The sequence below is a fragment of the Candoia aspera genome, chromosome 7, assembly GCF_035149785.1.
Source record: "Candoia aspera isolate rCanAsp1 chromosome 7, rCanAsp1.hap2, whole genome shotgun sequence".
NCBI lineage: Eukaryota > Metazoa > Chordata > Lepidosauria > Squamata > Boidae > Candoia > Candoia aspera.
In genome coordinates this window covers 51,888,232-51,908,360 of record NC_086159.1, presented here as the reverse complement: position 1 = coordinate 51,908,360, position 20,129 = coordinate 51,888,232, and positions in this window count along the sequence as shown.

Here is a 20,129-nt window from a genome sequence, read left to right as displayed (position 1 = left end):
ATAGGAAGGATAACAATATTGGGGATAGCTTTGATGGTGTGGTCAGTGAGCTAGAGCCAGACATCCTGAAGAGTGAGGTTGAATGGCCCTTAAGAAGCATTGCTAATAACAAGGCAGCAGGAGACGACAGCATCCCAGCTGAACTGTTCAAAATCTTGCAAGATGATGCTGTCAAGGTAATGCATGCTATATGCCAGCAAATTTGGAAAACACAAGAATGGCCATCAGACTGGAAAAAATCAAGTTATATCCCCATACCAAAAAAGGGAAACACTAAAGAATGTTCAAACTATCGAACAGTGGCACTCATTTCACATGCCAGTAAAGTAATGCTCAAGATCCTGCAAGGTAGACTTCAGCAATTCATGGAGCGAGAATTGCCAGATGGACAAGCTGGGTTTAGAAAAGGCAGAGGAACTAGGGACCAAATTGCCAATATCCGCTGGATAATGGAAAAAGCCAGGGAGTTTCAGAAAAACATCTATTTCTGTTTTATTGCCTATTCTAAAGCCTTTGACTGTGTGGATCATAACAAATTGTGGCAAGTTCTTAGCGGTATGGGGATACCAAGTCATCTTGTATGCCTCCTGAAGAATCTGTATAACGACCAAGTAGCAACAGTAAGAACAGACCATGGAACAACGGACTGGTTTAAGATTGGGAAAGGAGTATGGCAGGGCTGTATACTCTCACCCTACCTATTCAACTTGTACGCAGAACACATCATGCGACATGCTGGGCTTGAGGAATCCAAGGCTGGAGTTAAAATCTCTGGAAGAAACATTAACAATCTCAGATATGCAGATGATACCACTTTGATGGCTGAAAGCGAAGAGGAACTGAGGAGCCTTATGATGAAGCTGAAAGAAGAAAGTGCAAAAGCTGGCTTGCAGCTAAACCTCAAAAAAAACAAGATTATGGCAACCAGCTTGATTGATAACTGGCAAATAGAGGGAGAAAATGTAGAAGCAGTGAAAGACTTTGTATTTCTAGGTGCGAAGATTACTGCAGATGCTGACTGCAGTCATGAAATCAGAAGACGCTTAATCCTTGGGAGAAGAGCAATGGCAAATCTCGATAAAATAGTTAAGAGCAGAGACATCACACTGACAACAAAGGCCCGCATAGTTAAAGCAATGGTGTTCCCCGTAGTAATGTATGGCTGCAAGAGCTGGACCATAAGGAAGGCTGAGAGAAGGAAGATCGATGCTTTTGAACTGTGGTGTTGGAGGAAAATTCTGAGAGTGCCTTGGACTGCAAGAAGATCGAACCAGTCCATCCTCCAGGAAATAAAGCCAGACTGCTCACTTGAGGGAATGATATTAAAGGCAAAACTGAAATACTTTGGCCACATAATGAGAAGACAGGACACCCTGGAGAAGATGCTGATGCTAGGGAGAGTGGAAGGCAAAAGGAAGAGGGGCCGACCAAGGGCAAGATGGATGGATGATATTCTAGAGGTGATGGACTCGTCCCTGGGGGAGCTGGGGGTGTTGACGACTGACAGGAAGCTCTGGCGTGGGCTAGTCCATGAAGTCACGAAGAGTCGGAAGCGACTAAATGAATAAACAACAACAAAATATAATCCAGAACAAAACAGTTTTTCTTTTCAGTTTTAAATGTTTCTATATGTCACATAATGTCTTTCTTCCTTCTTTATTCCAAACTACAATGAAATTGCCCAAACTATTTATCCATAGATGGTAGTGAGAATTCCTATCCCTACTATCCACCTTAACTGAAGGGAGCTGATATTTAAGGCACTGTTGCTTTTCTTGCTTTCACCAAAAATCTTCACAGGAAGATCTTCTTTCTTTCGTAGTTCAGAATGAGTTCATGCTGGATATTCTCCGCAAAGTTACCTAAGTTCCCCCTCTTTCTTTTCCATCTTGTCTGCCTTCTCTATCATACAAAAAAATTTTTTTTTTAATGTTTTCTTCTTGTTTTTCAACTCTGTCTCAGATGTAAAAGGTAAGTTAAATACAGGAAACTAGGATTTGTATATTTGTGTATTTAGTTATTAGTACATATAGTTTGGCTATCCCTGTAAGAGGCATCATTCAACTCCTTATTTTATTTTAACTTGGGATTGGATCCTGACAAACATAAATGAAGGAAGCTCACAAAAAAGACTTGTCCTTTCCATTGATGCACCTGACCCCTTTCTGTAAACCAGCTACTGAAGGTTGTGGAGCCTATTGAAAGAAGAAAGAAGGAGAAAGAGAAAGAAGGAAGCTTACAGAACAGCAGTGGGTCGAAGCCAAAATTGGAAACTGGCATCCTGAGTAAATTTCATCCATCCATGAAATTCCTTCCAAGTACAGTTCTTAGAGGCTATCTTATTGTAATTTTACAACCTGATATTATTAATAAAAGATGGAAATGGTAGAGTAAGAGTTTTACCTTCATAAAATAGCTCAGGAGTGTGCATGGTTCTTCCTACCCATGTCTTCTGAGGTCCCAGAGAACACCTATATTGGTCAAGGCCAGAACTACTTGGGATCTACTTGGGAAGGTTAGTTGAGGTATCTTAATGGTCAATAAAGTCAATAGTGACTACTTACAAATAAACCCCTCAGTTGGGAGAAATGCTAAACCTTGGTAATACATATGTAAAAGGTGCCAATTTTAGTCAAAAGGAAAAAAAATGGGGAAAAAAGAGCTTCCAGTGAAGATTCATGGTGAACTAGATGTCCCTGAATGAGCAGGGACAGCATTGCAGCAGAGATCAGCAGCCAGATGGTATCCATCTATCTAAGGTATAAGTATGTATGTTTATTGCTGACTAGAAACCCCTTATGGACTTTTTGCGTAAAACAGAAAAAATGAACTTATGATTTATGGTTTTGATGATTAGACAGGATAGATTACAGAAAGAAGAGAATTATGTTGTAACCATAGAGTAAGAAGTAAATTTATAATTGTACTTAAAACTGCTGTAAAGAAGATCAGAAGTCACTTCTTTGTATCCTTTTTCTTTCTTTTCTATTTTTCTATTACTTTCTTTCCTTTCTTATACTTTTAGCTTTCTCTTTGATTTCTTTCTCTCTTTGACTTCTTTCTCTTTTCTTTTCTTATTACTTTTTATTAGTTTGTATTAGTTTTTTACTTTTCTTTTTAAAAAACATATATATATATATATAGCAAAAAATGGTATTCCAGCTACAATGTCTGCAACAGAGGGAGATAGTTTGCATAATGAAACGGCCCTATGTGAGATATGTCTTGCCAGAATTGAATCTGCCTGTGCAGTGTTGTCCAGTTGTTGAGAGAGTCTCTGCTGACAGTTTCTCCTCTTCATAAGGTAGGTAGGGCATAAGTGAGATGGCAGACTTTTCTGTAATGGCTTCCCCCTTGTGAATCCCCTCCCTCAGTAAGTATGTGCAGTCCCTGCTTTACTGCAATTCCAGCAATTCCACAAACAGATTTGAAGCTGTTTTATTTCAATGTGTCTTCAGTCCCTGCTAACTGACTATAAGCATCTAGCTTGCGTTTTATCTTGGTTTCCTTTTGTGGTTGATTTTTGTTGTTTGGTATAGCTGTACTTGATCTAGCTGTAAATTATTCATTTATTTATACATATACAGAGAATTAAAACACAGAACAACAAATGTAACAAATAAAACCCTAAATCAGTATTTTTGAAACTTGAACTCCCAGAATTCTGGGAGTTGAAGTCCACAAATCTTGAAGTTGCCAAGTTTGAAGAACACTGCCCTAATCTAATGGCAGAAATAATACATAACATATGCCCAGGCTTAAATATCCAACATTAATCTGTACAGACAAAACAACAAATATACCAACAGAGCTGTTTTAACCTCCTAGTCCCAGTGCTTGGGAGACATCCAGGTCTTTTAATGCCTTAAGAAAGGGCAAAAGGGTTGAGCATCCTGATCTCTTGGGGACCATTCCTTTCTTCCAGGGAACATTCTGAGTCCATGAACCTTAACATATAGCCCAACTTTTAGCATATATATAACAATCATGACAACTTCACTGTTTGCCTCCATATTGAAGACATAGGGCAGGTGCCACAGCAAAGATGTTTTATTCCTATCTTTGTCTGATGCTATATGCTTTCCAGAGTCCTTTAGATTGGTCTACTGTAAGTACAGTAAAATAAACTTTAATTAATTAATATTCCATTAAGAAGTATGAAATATCAACCTCTGGCAGCAAATATTGGAGCAGCAGCAATGGCCTCCTCTCTATTTCTCCCTCTCAGTTTTCTGACCATTCCTTTCTTTTAGAAGACATAGTTGGATCTACATAGCAGCTTATACTTATGCTCCTTAAACTAATGTATTTCCCCAGGGTCAGTAGGAATTCTACCTACTACCAGTATTGAATTAAATCAATTGTCCATCCAGTTGGCTTGGTATGTAGGATGGAGTAGGAATTGTATTGCTTTTGGCCTCAGGCAGCTCTGCTTACATAAGGAAGAGGAAAGGGGTAAGAGAAAGGATGTGTTCAAACTACTTACTATTAGAATTTAGGAGTGACAGTGAACCTGAGCAAGATCGATGTACTGTATGTTGTTCAAATATATTTTCAGTTTACCTAGAGACAGTGAAGATTAAAGACACTGAGTGTGTACATAAATGGAAAATAGTTAATGAACATGGAATATATTGTACACTGTCAGAAAAAGCTTGGGAATTCTCTTCAGAATTAGACTCATGAACGGTGTCTTTGGGTGAGGGAGGTATTTCTACAATCATGTGAAATAATGCTACAACAATGAAAAGTGCATAGGGTATATTCAGGGATATGGAACAAAGGCAATTACTGCCTGACATGAATGAATGATTTATTGGCAAGTTTTAACTCTTTGCCATGGTAGATCATTCCATCCAGCCCTTAGATATATTTTCAATCTTAGTGGTCTTACTCTTCTCATTTTGTTCTTCCTAGCAGATTCCTCATTATACAATACAATCTTCCTCCTTTCCAGACTCAAAGAATCCGCTTTACTATTTGTTGATACTTCCCAGAGAAATTAGAAATTTAATAATTTCATCTTTGAAACTGCACTACTGCTTCCTTCCTTTCTTCCAGGGAACATTCTGAGACCATGAACCTTAACAAGTAGCCCAACTTTTAGCATATATGTAATAATCATGCCAACTTCACTGTTTGCCTCTGTACTGAAGACAGAGAGACTAAAGACCAGCACAATATGGTGTGTGGGCTGCAAGCTCTAAGTAACCATTGAGTGAGTTTATATATACTGTATACATTGTCTTTGTTTTTAATGGAATTTATGGTATAGCTGTGGTACTTTTAACCTACAATTTTTGGAATGTATTTGAAATGTTAAAGTCCTGATTCTTCTTTTAAACAAAGAGGATAATTATATCATAGAGCTATTCTTCTACAACAAAAGTATTACTATAAATACAGGGAATCAGTTTTTAATTTATAGAGATTCTAGCAACATTGAAAAAGTCACCTTCATTTACAGAAAACTTGTGCAGATTTTATGTTCCACAGAGCAAATGAGAACAGTTAACAAAGTATTATTCCAAACATGTAACTTCAATTGTTCCACTAGCTTAGGAAGCACCACTTGAGTGTTGGCTTGAAAAGCTCTGCTAACAATACCTTATTTCAACAATGAAAGAAAGGGAGAAATGGCACCATCTTCTGTACATATCCAGAAAGTACATAGAAAGCTTACAATACATTTATACTGGAAATAAATAATCAGTGATCATATTCATTGTGTTGTTGATAGCACAGAATTAATTGCATTATTTTCACTTTAATATGAATACAGGGCAAATGGTCCATAAAATGAAGCTAGGATGCTCCAGTGAAGTTTTAAAAAAACCTTTCTAATATATTTGGCATCAGGTTTCATGCAATTCAAGAAATAGAACTACGATGACAGATTTCTAGATATCAAATGGTACATTATGTTGATTAGACATTTTCAAAGGGATGGTATCTCACATGTTTTCCTTTAGGGACAGTGGTGAAAGATGAAACATTTATTGAGAAAATCTTGAATATTTTCTATGCTTTTGCAACCCAGTTCTTGTTGCTAAGTAGAGAAATAAGTTAAAGAGTTGAGGTCTGGTACATACTGGCAGAAGTTTGCCAGCAGAAATAAAAAAGCTAACTTCACTGATAAAGTTCTCTATGCATAGGGATGAAATTGGAAGAAGTCAGAAACAGAGAAAATAGAATCTATCGAAATGCTAAGGGAGGAGATTTGTTCCAATGAGTAGAGAAGCAAGAAACATAACTTAGAAGAGTCATGGAAATATGTAAAATATGTAAAAGCTGTGGCGCTATGGACAAACACATGTATGGGGGAGAAAGGAGTGAAGCAGAAGAAGCTTATTTTAGATTCTTATCTAGAAAAAAGGGAAGAAATAATCTGAAAAGAGGCAACTTAAGGAGATAAAAGGAATACCAAGTTAAGGGGAAAGGGAAGATTACTCAGGAGCAAGCAAGAGCTAAAGGGAAAAAGCATAAGGCACTTTGCCCAGTTGGGATTTCACTCCCTGCAGCTAAACTGAAGAAAGTGGAAGTTTGGGAGTGAATATAGGATTCAGGTGGTTAGCAGCTCAGCTATTCAATACGGCTAGAGAGAATCTGGTGTATTACACCAGTTTATTAAATCACCCAGTGGGTCAGCTGGGAGAAGTTCAGGGTTGAAGAGCCAAGATGAGGATAAGCAGAATGGATTTACTTAGGCCAGATGGCAGGAGGCCTGACTCAGAAAGAGGGGTTAAGTGGCCAGAAAGAAGAGATTGAAGAAAGTTGCTATTCAAGACTTTGCAGTAAGAGTTTTTGTTGTGGGCATTTTTCCAAAGGAGGAGGGAGGAGAATTAGGTTAAGTAGGTTCTATGTTTTAGTAATGTACTGCACCTTTAAGTAGACAGCCAAACTATGCTCATTTTGGCTAGGCCAGAAGTTTTCCTATTTCCTCCCATCATCTGATTCCCACAATTTCCCCATTTGAAGTCACAGCCAGATCACCTACCTCTGTCACTCAGTTTTTAGGCCAGGTCCCTGAAAAGCCTCCCAAGACTCTAACCTGTCTTGGTTGATGTTGGACCCGCTAGGGTAAAATGGAACTGTTTGTTTGACAGCTGCCAATGGATATAATTCATCAGGAGGTAAATCCTTCTACACAGCTATTTTGGAGAAATGTGTGGCCCTACACTCTTTCAAGAAAGTTCTTACCTATAATACCACAGAAAAGGAGGCCTGTGCTCTAAAGGAGAACACAATGATTTGTTTGTTGTAAAAGATGAAAGACACTAACAGGACATTCACCCATTAGTACCTTACGCTACAGCCATACAAATACATAGTTTGACATCAGTCAGGCAACCAGCATCAAGCTGCTTCTTTTCTGTTTAGTTATGGCTATCTGTAAAACAGGTATCAAGGAAGACACCTCAGCCCTTCACTAAATGGGGGAAGGGGGTATGTAACACAAAAGAGTAGATGAACACAATCTGCCATCTTGTTAGGTGATCTCCCAGACAGATGAGCTGTATTTGTAGGTGATAAGCTCAGCATGAGAACAGTGGGGAGTGAAACAGGTAAGGTTTTCACACACAGTTTTTCATAGGGGGGAGGGGTGTAGAAACTTGACATAAGCTAAGATGCTGGCAGGCAGGAGTTGTGGGAGTTGGAGAAGAAATGGTTGGTTGACTAAGTTAGATTTACAGTTTGGACTGTTGAGGGTCCTGTTTCAAGTTGGCTAAGGACCATCTACAAGTTCCCCAGTTAAGAAAAGATCATTAAGATGGAGGAGGACAAGACTTCAAGGAACCATGTCTACCCAGTGCAGTATTTCCAAGGTAAAAGAGGATTTGAAGATCATTTTTCTGTCAGCCATCAGAGATTGCCTGCTAAATTATTTGAAGCCCTTCAATTAATTTTTTTTTAGTTAATAATTTTATTGAAGTTTTTAATAATACAAACTAAACTGAAGAAAAGAAAAGAAAAAGAAAAGTTCAGAAGGTGCAGAAAAAAGAAAAGAAAAAGAACAAAGTAGAAGAGAAAAAAAAAGAAAAATGCAACGAAGACAATAAAGAAGTGGCTTCCAACCTTCATCACACTGAGCATAAGTTAATATACTAACTTTTCATCCTCATTTAAAGTTACAAAAAAAAAAAAAACCCTCTTCTCCCCATAACCTAACTTTTATTTATACGCAATCCAGAAATCATCATTTTTTCAATCCTAGTTCAGCAAAAATTCCATTAGGAATTACCAGAAATGTAGGTTATCCCTTGTCAAATAGTCCAACTTTATATTCCTTCTTTTTGCTCTGAACAATCTTGACCTTTAAATCATTTCTATGGCATCACAGTATTTGAACTTTCATCTTTCTTTGGCATTTTAAAGGAGTCTTCAAAGCTTTCACTAGCCTACTTCGTAAATCCCATAAAGAGGCATCATCCAGGATTTCTTGTCGCAGCTGTTCTCTGTCCAGATCCTTTCCTTGATTTGTCTTTTGTATTCCCATTTTAGTAATCTCAGTTTTGTTGCTTTCATGCCTTCATACTCTATAATGTCAGGTAAAAGTTTTTTTACGTTTTTTTCATCATCTTCTAAAAGTTTATCCATTGTACTCTGTATCCTTTCTGAGATATTAGTTATTAATATTTCAGTCCATGTTTCAAAAAACTCTTTAAGATAAGAAAAATTTATAGCTGGCTTAGCCATTTTAACTTTTTTCTGCCTGGTCCTTTAGTTCCCTCTAGTGTCCCTTAGATTAACTCTAAGGAGAATTATGATTTACTGCTTTTACTGTATTCTAACAGTTTTATGGTAGAGAAGGGAGGGGTTTTTGAAGATCTGTTTATTTGTTTTAGCTGACTGTAAAGAGAGTCAGCTAAAACAAATTGCCAGAGAAACCTAATATTTTCTATCTTGCAGTGTTATCAATTTTGAACTGGATGGTACCTCAGCTTAAGCTGGGCAAAGGCACTTCTGGCTGCATCTGCCATTTGAGCTTCCAATTATACAGCAGAATCCTGAACAACTCCAAACTTCAGCTAGAATCTTCTGGGGGACTAGGGTGATCCAAACAGGACCTTTTTCATGTTCATGTGGAAGCTTTCTCACTGCAAACAGCCATGAACAATTGACACCACAGCATGATATAAAGAGGAGAGTGGCTGCTCACTATGTTTGTGTGCATGATAGGTCCTAAACATCAACACATTGCCTGAATTGGGCTTGGTTGAACTCTTGTTCCAGATATTGGAAAAATGTTTTCCTTCTATGATATTAACAGTTACAATTTTTAGAAGTCTTTTGAGACCACACCCAAGGCCACTGATCTAGTTGCTGGATTCTAGCACAGAATTTCTTCAATTCAGAGTAAACAAGCATACACCACTCATGTACAATAAAATTAATAGAAGTAGTTGCTGTATTCTTTGAATATATTCACTTACCAGGACCAAGTTAAGGCTCTAAATTTTCTATCCAATCAACCTGTATTTGCTAGAATCCAAGAAATGAAGAACTATGTCCATGTTAAATATTGGCATAAATGTTGTTGTGATATTGAGAGGACCCAAATTCAGCCCTTATTCAGCCATAAAATTATCTTCAATCCTAACCTACCTCAGAGTTGTCAGGTAAGCAAAATTTACAAGTAGGCAAAATAGAATTAGAGTCAGTTCCTTCAGTCCCAACCTTAACCAGCAGAACTGATGTGAGACAAAACTTGAGCTCCTATGAGAAAAGGCTATTTTATCAATGAGAATATGAGAACATGATAATAGTAGCCCTGCTGGATCTAGCCAGCTTTCTGTCTCATGTTGTGGCCCCTCTAGATGTATCTAGGAAACCACTAATAGGAGCTCTCCTCCCTCATTATTGAGCACAAGGACCAGTGGGTAGATACAGTAGTGCAGGGCACAACAATTAAATGCTTCTGTAAATTTAAAAAAAGCCAATGTTTGGCTGTCTTCCTTTCATAGATATCTGCAGGAAAACAGGAACAAGACTGACAAATGACAAAATATATGTTGTTTGTAAGTATTTGTTGCTTTTTTTATTCCACCTGTACAAGTCAATGCAAGGTGATTTAGAAGAAGCAGCCCCACTTAATTTAACAGGTTGCATTCCCAAGTAAGTAAGAATAGAACTAAAAGGAAAGGAAAGGAAAGGAAAGGAAAAGAAAGGAAAGGAAAGGAAAGGAAAGGAAAGGAAAGGAAAGGAAAGGAAAGGAAAGGAAGACAATGCAACAGCCAATGTTATTTATTTATTTTTAAAGGAGATGTCAAAACCCAGTCTGCTCATTATACAGTAAGTTACCTCTTTGTCTTCTCATATTCTCAGTTGTATAGCTAGCAAGAAACTACAGGGCAAAATTATACCCCTGAAGGGGTGGGTTTATTTTTCAGTTTAAGGGTTACTACAGAAGGGCCCAGTAAATAGGCCCTTGGGTTAGAGTTCGGAAAAGAGGCTGGTCCTGAAGATTTTAAGAATGGCACAGATTTATAGCAATCAGTGGTCTCTGAAATAACTAGACCTCCAACTTTATTTTAGGTTAACCTGCATAGGGCTGAGCTACAGGAATGATAAATTGTGGTTAGAATCTCGAAGACTGAGCTCAAATAACAGAAGAGACAACTTTAAATTACTTCAGTATAGTCCACCAATGCCTTCCAGATGAATCCTACTGAAATGAAATGATGATTCCAAGTGGCACAGATACTATAATGGTATGAGGGAATGACCTTGGGACACCAGGAAAAGAGATGCTGCCAAAGGAACAGACAGACAAGAGATGGCATAGCCCACAACTGGATAGTGGGTGGGGCAAGAGGCTCAGAAGAGGCCCTCCCTAGTTTCTTGGGCTGTAAAGGAGATGGGTGGGGGAGAGAGAATTGTACTTTCAGACTTGCAAGATTCTGTCAATGTAGCTATACAATAAAGTAGAATTAGCTCATCTGATTGTAATTCCTATCTGGTTTATCCCACGAGGCCGACAGATACAAAAGCACTACCTTTCAGAAATATCACATTATCAGGAATGTTATTGAACTACTTGGCATCACCAGTATCAGCATCACCAAGCCAAAAATGAAAGAAAAATGTTAATTCATTCATACATCGTAGATAAAGTGAAGAAATACTTTGTGTGGACTTTTATGATTGTGCCTGGGTTTCATCTGCATTTTAATGAACCAGTTTGTGCATTAATAAGAAAATATTTCCTTCTCTTCAAAAATATTCTACCTTGTGATATTCCTAGCTAATGATATATATCCTCATGAAAAAACTCTCCTGCTCCAAGCTCTGATGTAATTTGTAAAGTTATTCTCTATGTTAAGATGTTGAGAGCTGATATGCATTCTGCAATATTTTTCCCAGCCAAATGCATTATTCATTGATGAAGAAATTTGGCTTAATGCATGCTAAGGAGGTAGGTATTCACAAGCTCTTTCATCAGGAACCAACAAGAATAAAGTATCTTGTTAAGCTATACCATGCTCCCTGTCCAACTTTTGGAGATTAATGTTTGCTTTTACAAACAATGCAGAATATAAAGTAAATCCTATAATCAAACATATATCAGCAAGTATTCACCTGAAGACCTATTCACCATTAGGCAAATGATGAGCCATGCAGGGTCCTCAGAATCCAATTTGTCTTGCCCGTTTCCTCAAAGCTTGCACTTGATTCTGTAGTGATAAAGCATGGCTGCTATATTTCTTGATGACCACTTAACATTCACGTATCAATTGCACATGTACTGATAATTTGATCATCTCAATACTGCCCCTATTATTAGGTTGTCCACAGTGCCAAAAAGAGAGGAAGCATAGGTGAAAATTCTTAGGGCCTGCTACACACTTTCTGTTATGGATTGGGGAATCCATTCTCAATCTTGAAGCAACCAATACTTTTCAGATGGTAGATTGAGAGAGACTGACCTCTTCTGCAGTTTCATTGTAACATCTAATTTAAGCATCTAATTCATTTGTGATTCAGTCTTAAAAACAATGTATGTGCCCTTAGTTATCATAATTATAGAGTCTTTAGCAATCATAATTTGAAGTCACAAATACTAGCATAGTTCAGGTGCATGATTTTTATGAGAGATTATGATCCTGTTGAAATACATATATCAGTATAGAAAAGTATTGGGCATCTTAACTTGCAGATAACTTGCAAGTTAACTTGCAGTTAAGATATTGGGCATCTTAACTCCAAGTGCTGTTTCTTATGATTATAAAAAGGGTTCTCCAGACAGCTGTTTCTGTGTCCAGTTATAATTAACATATTTTCAATTTCTCTGCCTTTTGCAAAGCAAATAAATTAAGTGAAAACTTAAACAAACTAAAAATAAATTGTGTAATGACAAATTATACGACCTGCTAATAATTTTCTCAGCATGTATACTCATTGTTTTGGATTATACATGCCCTATACATCATTTGTACACATGAAATCTATTATTTGATCTCTGGAAACATTTTGATAGCTGTTGCCGAAGAATTCTTGCAATTTCAGTGCAAGGAAAGCAAAACTATTGTAATTATTAGAAGACAACAAGAGTCATGAGTGGCACTTCCTGTCAATATAAGTTTATTTATATTTCTATAAATTACACTTCTTCTAAATACTGTGCACTCAGCTCAGATTTTATAAAGGGGTGTCATAGTTCTGATAATATAGATTTTTAATTTATATAATTGCTTTAACAGAAAATAGACAGAATCCAGCAGGTATCAACATTCTCTGGCATTTCCAACATTTTTCATCCAGGTAGTTGTTATGTTAATTGAAACTTTTGGAACCAGAAACAGGCAATTATAGTATATTTTGATTATCAGAAATGTCTTATTCATTATCCATTTGGATAATGCTCAAGAAATTTGTGCCACCATATTTCCCTTCTAAGGTAACAGTTTCAAGCAGCTATTAAGAATGATGTGATTACTATTCTCTTTGAGAGATGATGCAAAAGCTACTAAAGACACAGTTAATAATGTAAATTCCAGATTAGATGCTGCTGTGAACAAAATGTCTCAGCTGGAAGGTTGTATAATTGATTTCTAGAAATTATAAAGAATCTTTAGGACAAAAGAAAATCTCTTGAATCTCATTCCTCATGGGGCCAATATATGTGACATTGGAATTCTGGAAAAAAGCCAAGGAAGTCCTTCCAGTTTACTTTGCTTAAACTCTGATCTGAGTAGTATTGCCTCTGCCAGAAGATTATCTTCTATATATCAAGAAGGCTGGCCACTGCATTTCAGCTGCCTCTTTTCATACAGTTGATGAACCCTGGGCATTTATTGTGATGTATGTTAGATTTGCTATGAGGAAAGAAATTCTACAGAAAGCCCAAACTGTTTTTGTAATTAAATCAAAAATAAAAAAAATCTCATAATAAAAGTTTTTTCCCCAATTTCGCTAAGAAAATTCAACCACACAGAAAAAAATCAAGGATGCAAGAATTGGATTTTTTATAGTAAATTTTATTAAGTTTCAAAGAAAGAATAAAAACTACAATAAAAAGAAAAAAAACCGTTAAAAGTGCAGAAACACAAGAAAGGAAAAAAAGTTAAATTTACAGGAAGATGTGGCTTTCGACTTTTAACAGCAAGGATATACAAACATTACATAATAGATCTCTTACTCTATATTAAACCAAAACACCACATTATTTTTATAAATCATTCCCCTTTAACACATAACAAAAATCACTAAGTACAGTTACTCTTCCCCCTTATATTAAAATGAAGGGGAAAAAATCATATAAACCTCATAAACATCTTTCTCCCAAGAGATAAAACATATTTAATTATTCCCTTCCTACCACTATTCTATACATTTCTGTCTACTATAATAAAATTGAAAGGCAAATTGAAGGCATATATGCTGTCAGCTATTATACTTAATGGTATAACTATTTTAATAATCCCAATCTTAATAAACACAAAATCTTAATAAACACAAAAAACAAAGCCAATTCAAAACAGTAAACCCAAATCTTTACAGGCAAATAACATCAGTCAAATCCTTAAAGCAAACCAAATAAACATTCTTCAATCCTTATCCTACTTCAAAATAAACCAGAGCAGTTACATGTTCCCAAGATATGCACAGAGCTTTCTTCTTAAGAAAATCAAACCCCCAGTCTCTTTTCATGGCATTCCACCAGGAGATCGACCCTACTTATGGCTTTCAATCACTCTCTCCCCTAGATTTGTCCATTATCCAATCTTCATCCAACATCTTGACAGAAATTCCAATCTCAGTCTTAAAAGAAACCTTTCTATCACTCTTAGATGCCTCAGTTTCATCCACCACATCCCCAATCTGATGGCACATTTTAGCTGTCATATTTTCCGCAATGTCCTGGATATCTTGCATAAAGGTTTGATAAAAGTCAGAAGATATTTGTTTGAAGTCGTGGTGAATGTCAGAAAGAATCTGCTTGAAATCCTCCATGTCTCATGCAGTAGACTATGGTGTCCCCCAGAACTTAATCAGCAAAAGTTGAAGATATGGGAAAGTTCAAAAGTTGTTTACACAAAGTGAGAGTGAATAACAGACTGTTCTCAAGGAAAAATGAAGACAGAAAGTTGAAGGTTCAAATCAGCTGATTCAACATGTAGGAAAATGCTAATAACTTCAAATTTAATACAAAAATAATAACGGGAAGACTATTATTTACTCAATCTTTGAATTTCCTTTGGAAGGAAAACAAAATCCAAAAGTTAAAAAATAGATATTAAAAAGGTAATCCCAAAAATAACATTAAGCACCAAGAAAGCCAGCTTCTCACTGTAGAAAGCCTCTCTTGGGGTACATATACTTAAAAAAAAAACAAATTGGTGATTTAGAAATGGGGTGGCCAGTCTTAGTGTCCCTTTAAGGCTACAGCAGGGCTTGGAAATGGTGACATTCCTGCCTCCCGGGTGCTCTTACCGTCAACTGCAAAATGCTGTTATGGTCTCCTGGCTGCAAGCCACCATTCCAGGGGACAAATGGGATAATTCCAAGTATTCTCCTTAATCTGGAGAACATTTCTGGGCTTCAGGAAAGCCTGCCTGAGCCCGAAAAAGCTGCCGTGCTGCCCACTCCACCCACTGAAACAGCGGGCACAGCCGTTCTGTCCGCCATTTCTACTGGAAGCCAAGGACGCAAGAATTGCTGATTGAAAGAAGAATCCTCAACACTTCATCAGGTTTATGCCATCTTTGTTTTATTCTGGTACTTAGAAATAACTTTATAATCATATGGAAACTGAAAAATATCTCACTTCTTTAAATTCTTGCTGCAGAAGAATATTTTATGTATATGCATTTCCTTATGCTTTCCTATTTCATGCATGTGTATTATCCAGGCTGTTAAAGATTATTATCTCTGCTTCCAAATTAGAAATTTGCTTGTTTCGTTTGTATATCCTTGGCTGTTGGGAAATATGATAAAGTGATGTTTCTTTCACAGCTGTGCTGTTTCCCTTTTTTCCCTTTCTCCACTCTTCTTTTCCTGCTCTTATTTTTCCTTTTCCTCTAAATTGCCTTTTATTAAAGATTATTTCCTCCATTAAACTTTATTTCTTTTCCCTCTCCATTGGTTCATCTAATATTAACAATAATAATCATCTGATTAGTTAATCAGGTGGTGTAGGGGGTAGTAGTGATATGTTGCATGATGTTTGACTACTGCTGATTGGATTGCATAGACTGTTTTTTATTCATCACTCTCCTTCTTCTTCTTCTTTTAATTTATTTTTCACATAGAGATATTGCCAGAGTGGTGTTGTGTTTAAGGTGTTGAACCAGGAGTGGACAAGACCAGGTCCTAGTCCACCCTCAGCCATGGATGCTCGTTCGTGGATTTTGGGGACAGCCACTTTTAGCCCAACATGCCCCAACATAGGGTTGTTGTGGAATAAAATAGGAGAAGGAAGTACTTTGTATGCCATTTTGAGCTCCTAAATGAAAGGTGGGAAGGAAGGAAGGAAGGAAGGAAGGAAGGAAGGAAGGAAGGAAGGAAGGAAGGAAGGAAGGAAGGAAGGAAGGAAGGAAGGAGGGAGGGAGGGAGGGAGGGAGGGAAAAAGTCGATAGATATCTTATTTCTTTCTCACCATTTATAATATTAAAAATACTTCATAGCAGTGTCCTTTGCTGCATGGAATATTAAAGAGCTGAGGCCTCCAGCTAAGTATAGATGTTAGCTCTCTTAAAAAGGATGATCCAACCACAGATTTTCCAGACCAAGTACATAATATTTTTCAACTTATAATGACTGGGAATGATCTGAATAAAACTTTGGCTACTTTTCTAGACTGTAACACTCTATCTCCCAAATTATATTGTCAGATTCATAATGTTCTTCAAGAATACATGCCTGAATTTATAATCGATTTTTAGCATTATTTTCATCCATTCGAATGGTAATATATTTTTCCTTCTTCAGCAGATAGAAATTGTCTTTGGCTACTTTGCTGCTTGATATTTCATTCTTTGATATCTAAAGTTTAATCATGTAATATATATGCTACTGCAATTTCAGAGCATGCTCCTATTATTAATTTGTTAATAATAAAAATTTAAATATATTCTTTGAGTACTCCTTGAATGAATCTTTGCTGAATAATAAAATTTTTATTAAGCAGATGGAACAGAAAATGGCAGATAGTTTTCATATTAACAGGCACTCAGTTATGTCACTCTCTGCTACACCATTTATTTGAGGTCAAATTATAATCATTTCATATAAGAAGAAGCAACAAAATCAATTTTATATTGATCAAAAAATTGATTTATCTTTTAATAAATCAATTTCATGATTATATAGATCTTTGGTCTCTGCTACATATGAACCTAAGAAATCTTACATTTCCAAAATAGGATTTTTATTATATTGAACAGGGCAACAATACTGGAAAAAAAAGATCTAGTAAGTTATTGCCCACAGACTTAAAAAAAGAGAGCAACATTATCTGTACCACTGATTCAGGATACAAAAAGGAACATAAATATAATTTTCAGATTCACTATGCAACATTTTTTAAAATTTTATTTTAAAATTTATAGGAGAAAATAACTTGCTTTTGTTTTAATATATTTATCCAAGATCTGCTTAGCAATATTATTTTACCTCTTCCACCACAAGAAACTTTCAATACAGTTAAATCTATACAATCAAGGAAGACTCTGATGATTTTCTAGGGAATTGATATAAACATAAACTGGGGTTTTGTCTCCAATTGTACTAGAGATACAAGGTATTTTTTTTTTCATACTTCCAGTTTTAATCATAGTTCTTCCAAACTAAAGGAAGGGTTCTAATTGTAGATGATTTTATTTGACAGAAGTAGGTGGTAGGACCACCAGGCCTTTTCCCACCTATTCTGCATCCAATTTAGGATGAATTTACAGATTGTAGTTTAGCTTTTAGAAATATCAGATGTTTAAATGTTTTTGCTTTAATTCAAAATAGGCAGGACTGAACTGCCTTGATGATGGAATAACAGAAAGCTGGCATATGATTTCAGTGATTAATTAATTAGAACAAAATAATTGCTTTGGTCTCTGAGAAAGACTTGTATATGGTTTCTCGAAAAAGAAGGGAAAAAAAGAAAAAAAAGAAAGATACAAAGAAGTGGCTTCCAATCTTCTTTACTGCAGTTACAAGTACAGTTATAAATTTACCTCTTTCTCTAAAGTTATATCATGACTGTCTTATTTCTATAATCTATCCTATCTAATCGTTAAAACCATAAATCATGTTCAATCTTTTCTGTTTTATGCAAAAAGTCCATAAGCCTTTTCAATCAGCAATAAATGTAGCTATTTTCTTTTCTCTAATCAAACAAGTCAATTTGGCCATCTGAGCAAGTTCTATTATCTTCACCAAACATTCCTTCATTGTAGGTGTTGCCAAATCTTTCCATCTTTGTGCATACAATAATCTTGCTGTGGTTATCATATACCAAAACAAAGTTCCATGACTTTTTTCCAATTGTTTGTTCATTAGTCCCAATAGGAAGAATTCTGGTCTCAATTGTATATTTATCTTTAAAGTCCTCTGAATCAGTGTATGTATTTGAGTCCAGAATTTTCTAGCTTTTTTGCATGTCCACCAAGCATGATAAAATTACCCTTCTTGTTGTTCACATTTCCAACATGAATTTGAAGTTCCTTTATACATTCTAGACAATTTCTCTGGTGTCATATACCACCATTATTTTATAAAAGTTCTCTTTAAGGTTATAACATGGTGTAAATTTAATCCTTTCAACCACATACTTTCCTATTGTTCAATCTGTATATTATAACCAAAGTTTTAGTCCACTTTATTATACATTCTTTTACTTGTTCTTCTGTTTCAAATTTCAATAAAAGTTTATACATTTTAGCAATCACATGTTCATCATTTGTACACAATTCTGTTTCAAATTCAGTATTACAATGTTCAAAACCATAAACTCTTTTGTCTATTTTAAATATTTCTGATAACTGTAAATGAGAAAACCATTGGCAACTATATCCCTCTGCCATCAATTGTTCTCTTGATTTTATTTTGTATTCCCCTTGACAAAATTCTAGTATCTCATGATAAGTTAGCCATTTGTGTTTGCTATTATTTCTCATCTATAAAATGCTTCTTGTGGTGAGAGCCACAAAGGTATTTTCGAACACAACCTGGATTTGTATCTATTCCGTATTCTCAATATGGCACATCTAACATAATGATTTTTAAAATCCCCATTAACCTTGTCTTTATCATACCTCAAATATCCATGCCATCCAAATCTCAGGTCATGTCCTTCTAACTCCAAAAGCTTCCTATTTCACAGCAGCACCTACTCTTTCATCCAAACCAAACAGCTAGTTGCAAAATACAATTTCAAATCAGTTAAACCCAATCCTCCTCTTTCATTTGAATCTTGTAACATTTTATATTTAACTCATGGTTTTTTCCCTTGCTACACAAACTTAGATATATCCTTTTGTCACTGTTTAAATGGTTTAATCAAAAAACATCACCATTACATTATTTCAAAAGAAAAAATGGTATCGAATACATTTCTTTGGCAACAACATTCTTCTCAAGATTTACATTGCAGAAATTAAAATGACCATTGAGAAATGTGGATTTAACTTTTCTAACTTTCAGATGTATCATTCTACTCTATACCAGTCTAGCATACTGGTAAAACTTGACTGTAACTGTAAATTGGAGGTTATCTCTCTATTTGCAATCATTGGAATGGAAAATGAAATGGTAGTTGTACTAGGAAAGATTCAGGCCAGATATATTGATTACTCCCCAGACATACTGCCCCATTGGCATCTAGGGTCCTCAATTTTCCATCTTAGCTGATCTCCTCTGTTTCTCTGAACAATGGAATATGTAGACATAATAAAAACACAAGCCTTTTCTACAGCATGGTGTTTCTTTTTTGGATAAGCAAAGGTTTAATGGGAAGAAGGAATAACCTTGAGGAACAGGAGGAAGAACTACAAAAAAGACAACCATCAGATAAAAGAAATCTGAGTTCAGGCCAGAACTGTAACCCAAGTAAGTGTCTCAGAAAGACCCTCCCTAGTTCTCACTAAGATAAAGGGAGGGAGTGGGGAAGCACATTCAGACTTGCAAGGTTCTGTTACTATGGCTTATATCAGTGTTTTTCAACCTTGGCAACTTTTAAGATGTGTGGACTTCAACTCCCAGAATTCCCCAGCATGCTGCCTTAAAGTTATCAAGGTTGAAAAACACTGGCCTATATCAATAAAGTATAGTTTCAGCCAAACTCTTGTGGAGCCTGTTTCTGGACCTGGCCTACCTTGAAGAGCTGTCAAAAGCTTAGAGGGTGTAGCCTCTGGCTAATTCACTGAGGAGTCAGCTAGACCATCCTGAAATCAGTTCACTAATATGTCAGAACTTGAATCAATATCTAAACTCACCAGCAAACTGAATCACAGACCTCTGCCCTGTATAGCTGCTGAATCCATTTGTTGATCCATCAGTGTACTCAGCAGCAGTCATCTAGAAACAACTCACCTCTTTGCTGCAGGACTGTAATTTGAGCTAGGTATTCAGCAAAGAAATGTCTGGATACAGGTAGCGAAAATGGGCATTTCTGTTGAGTTTAACTAGCAAGCTGA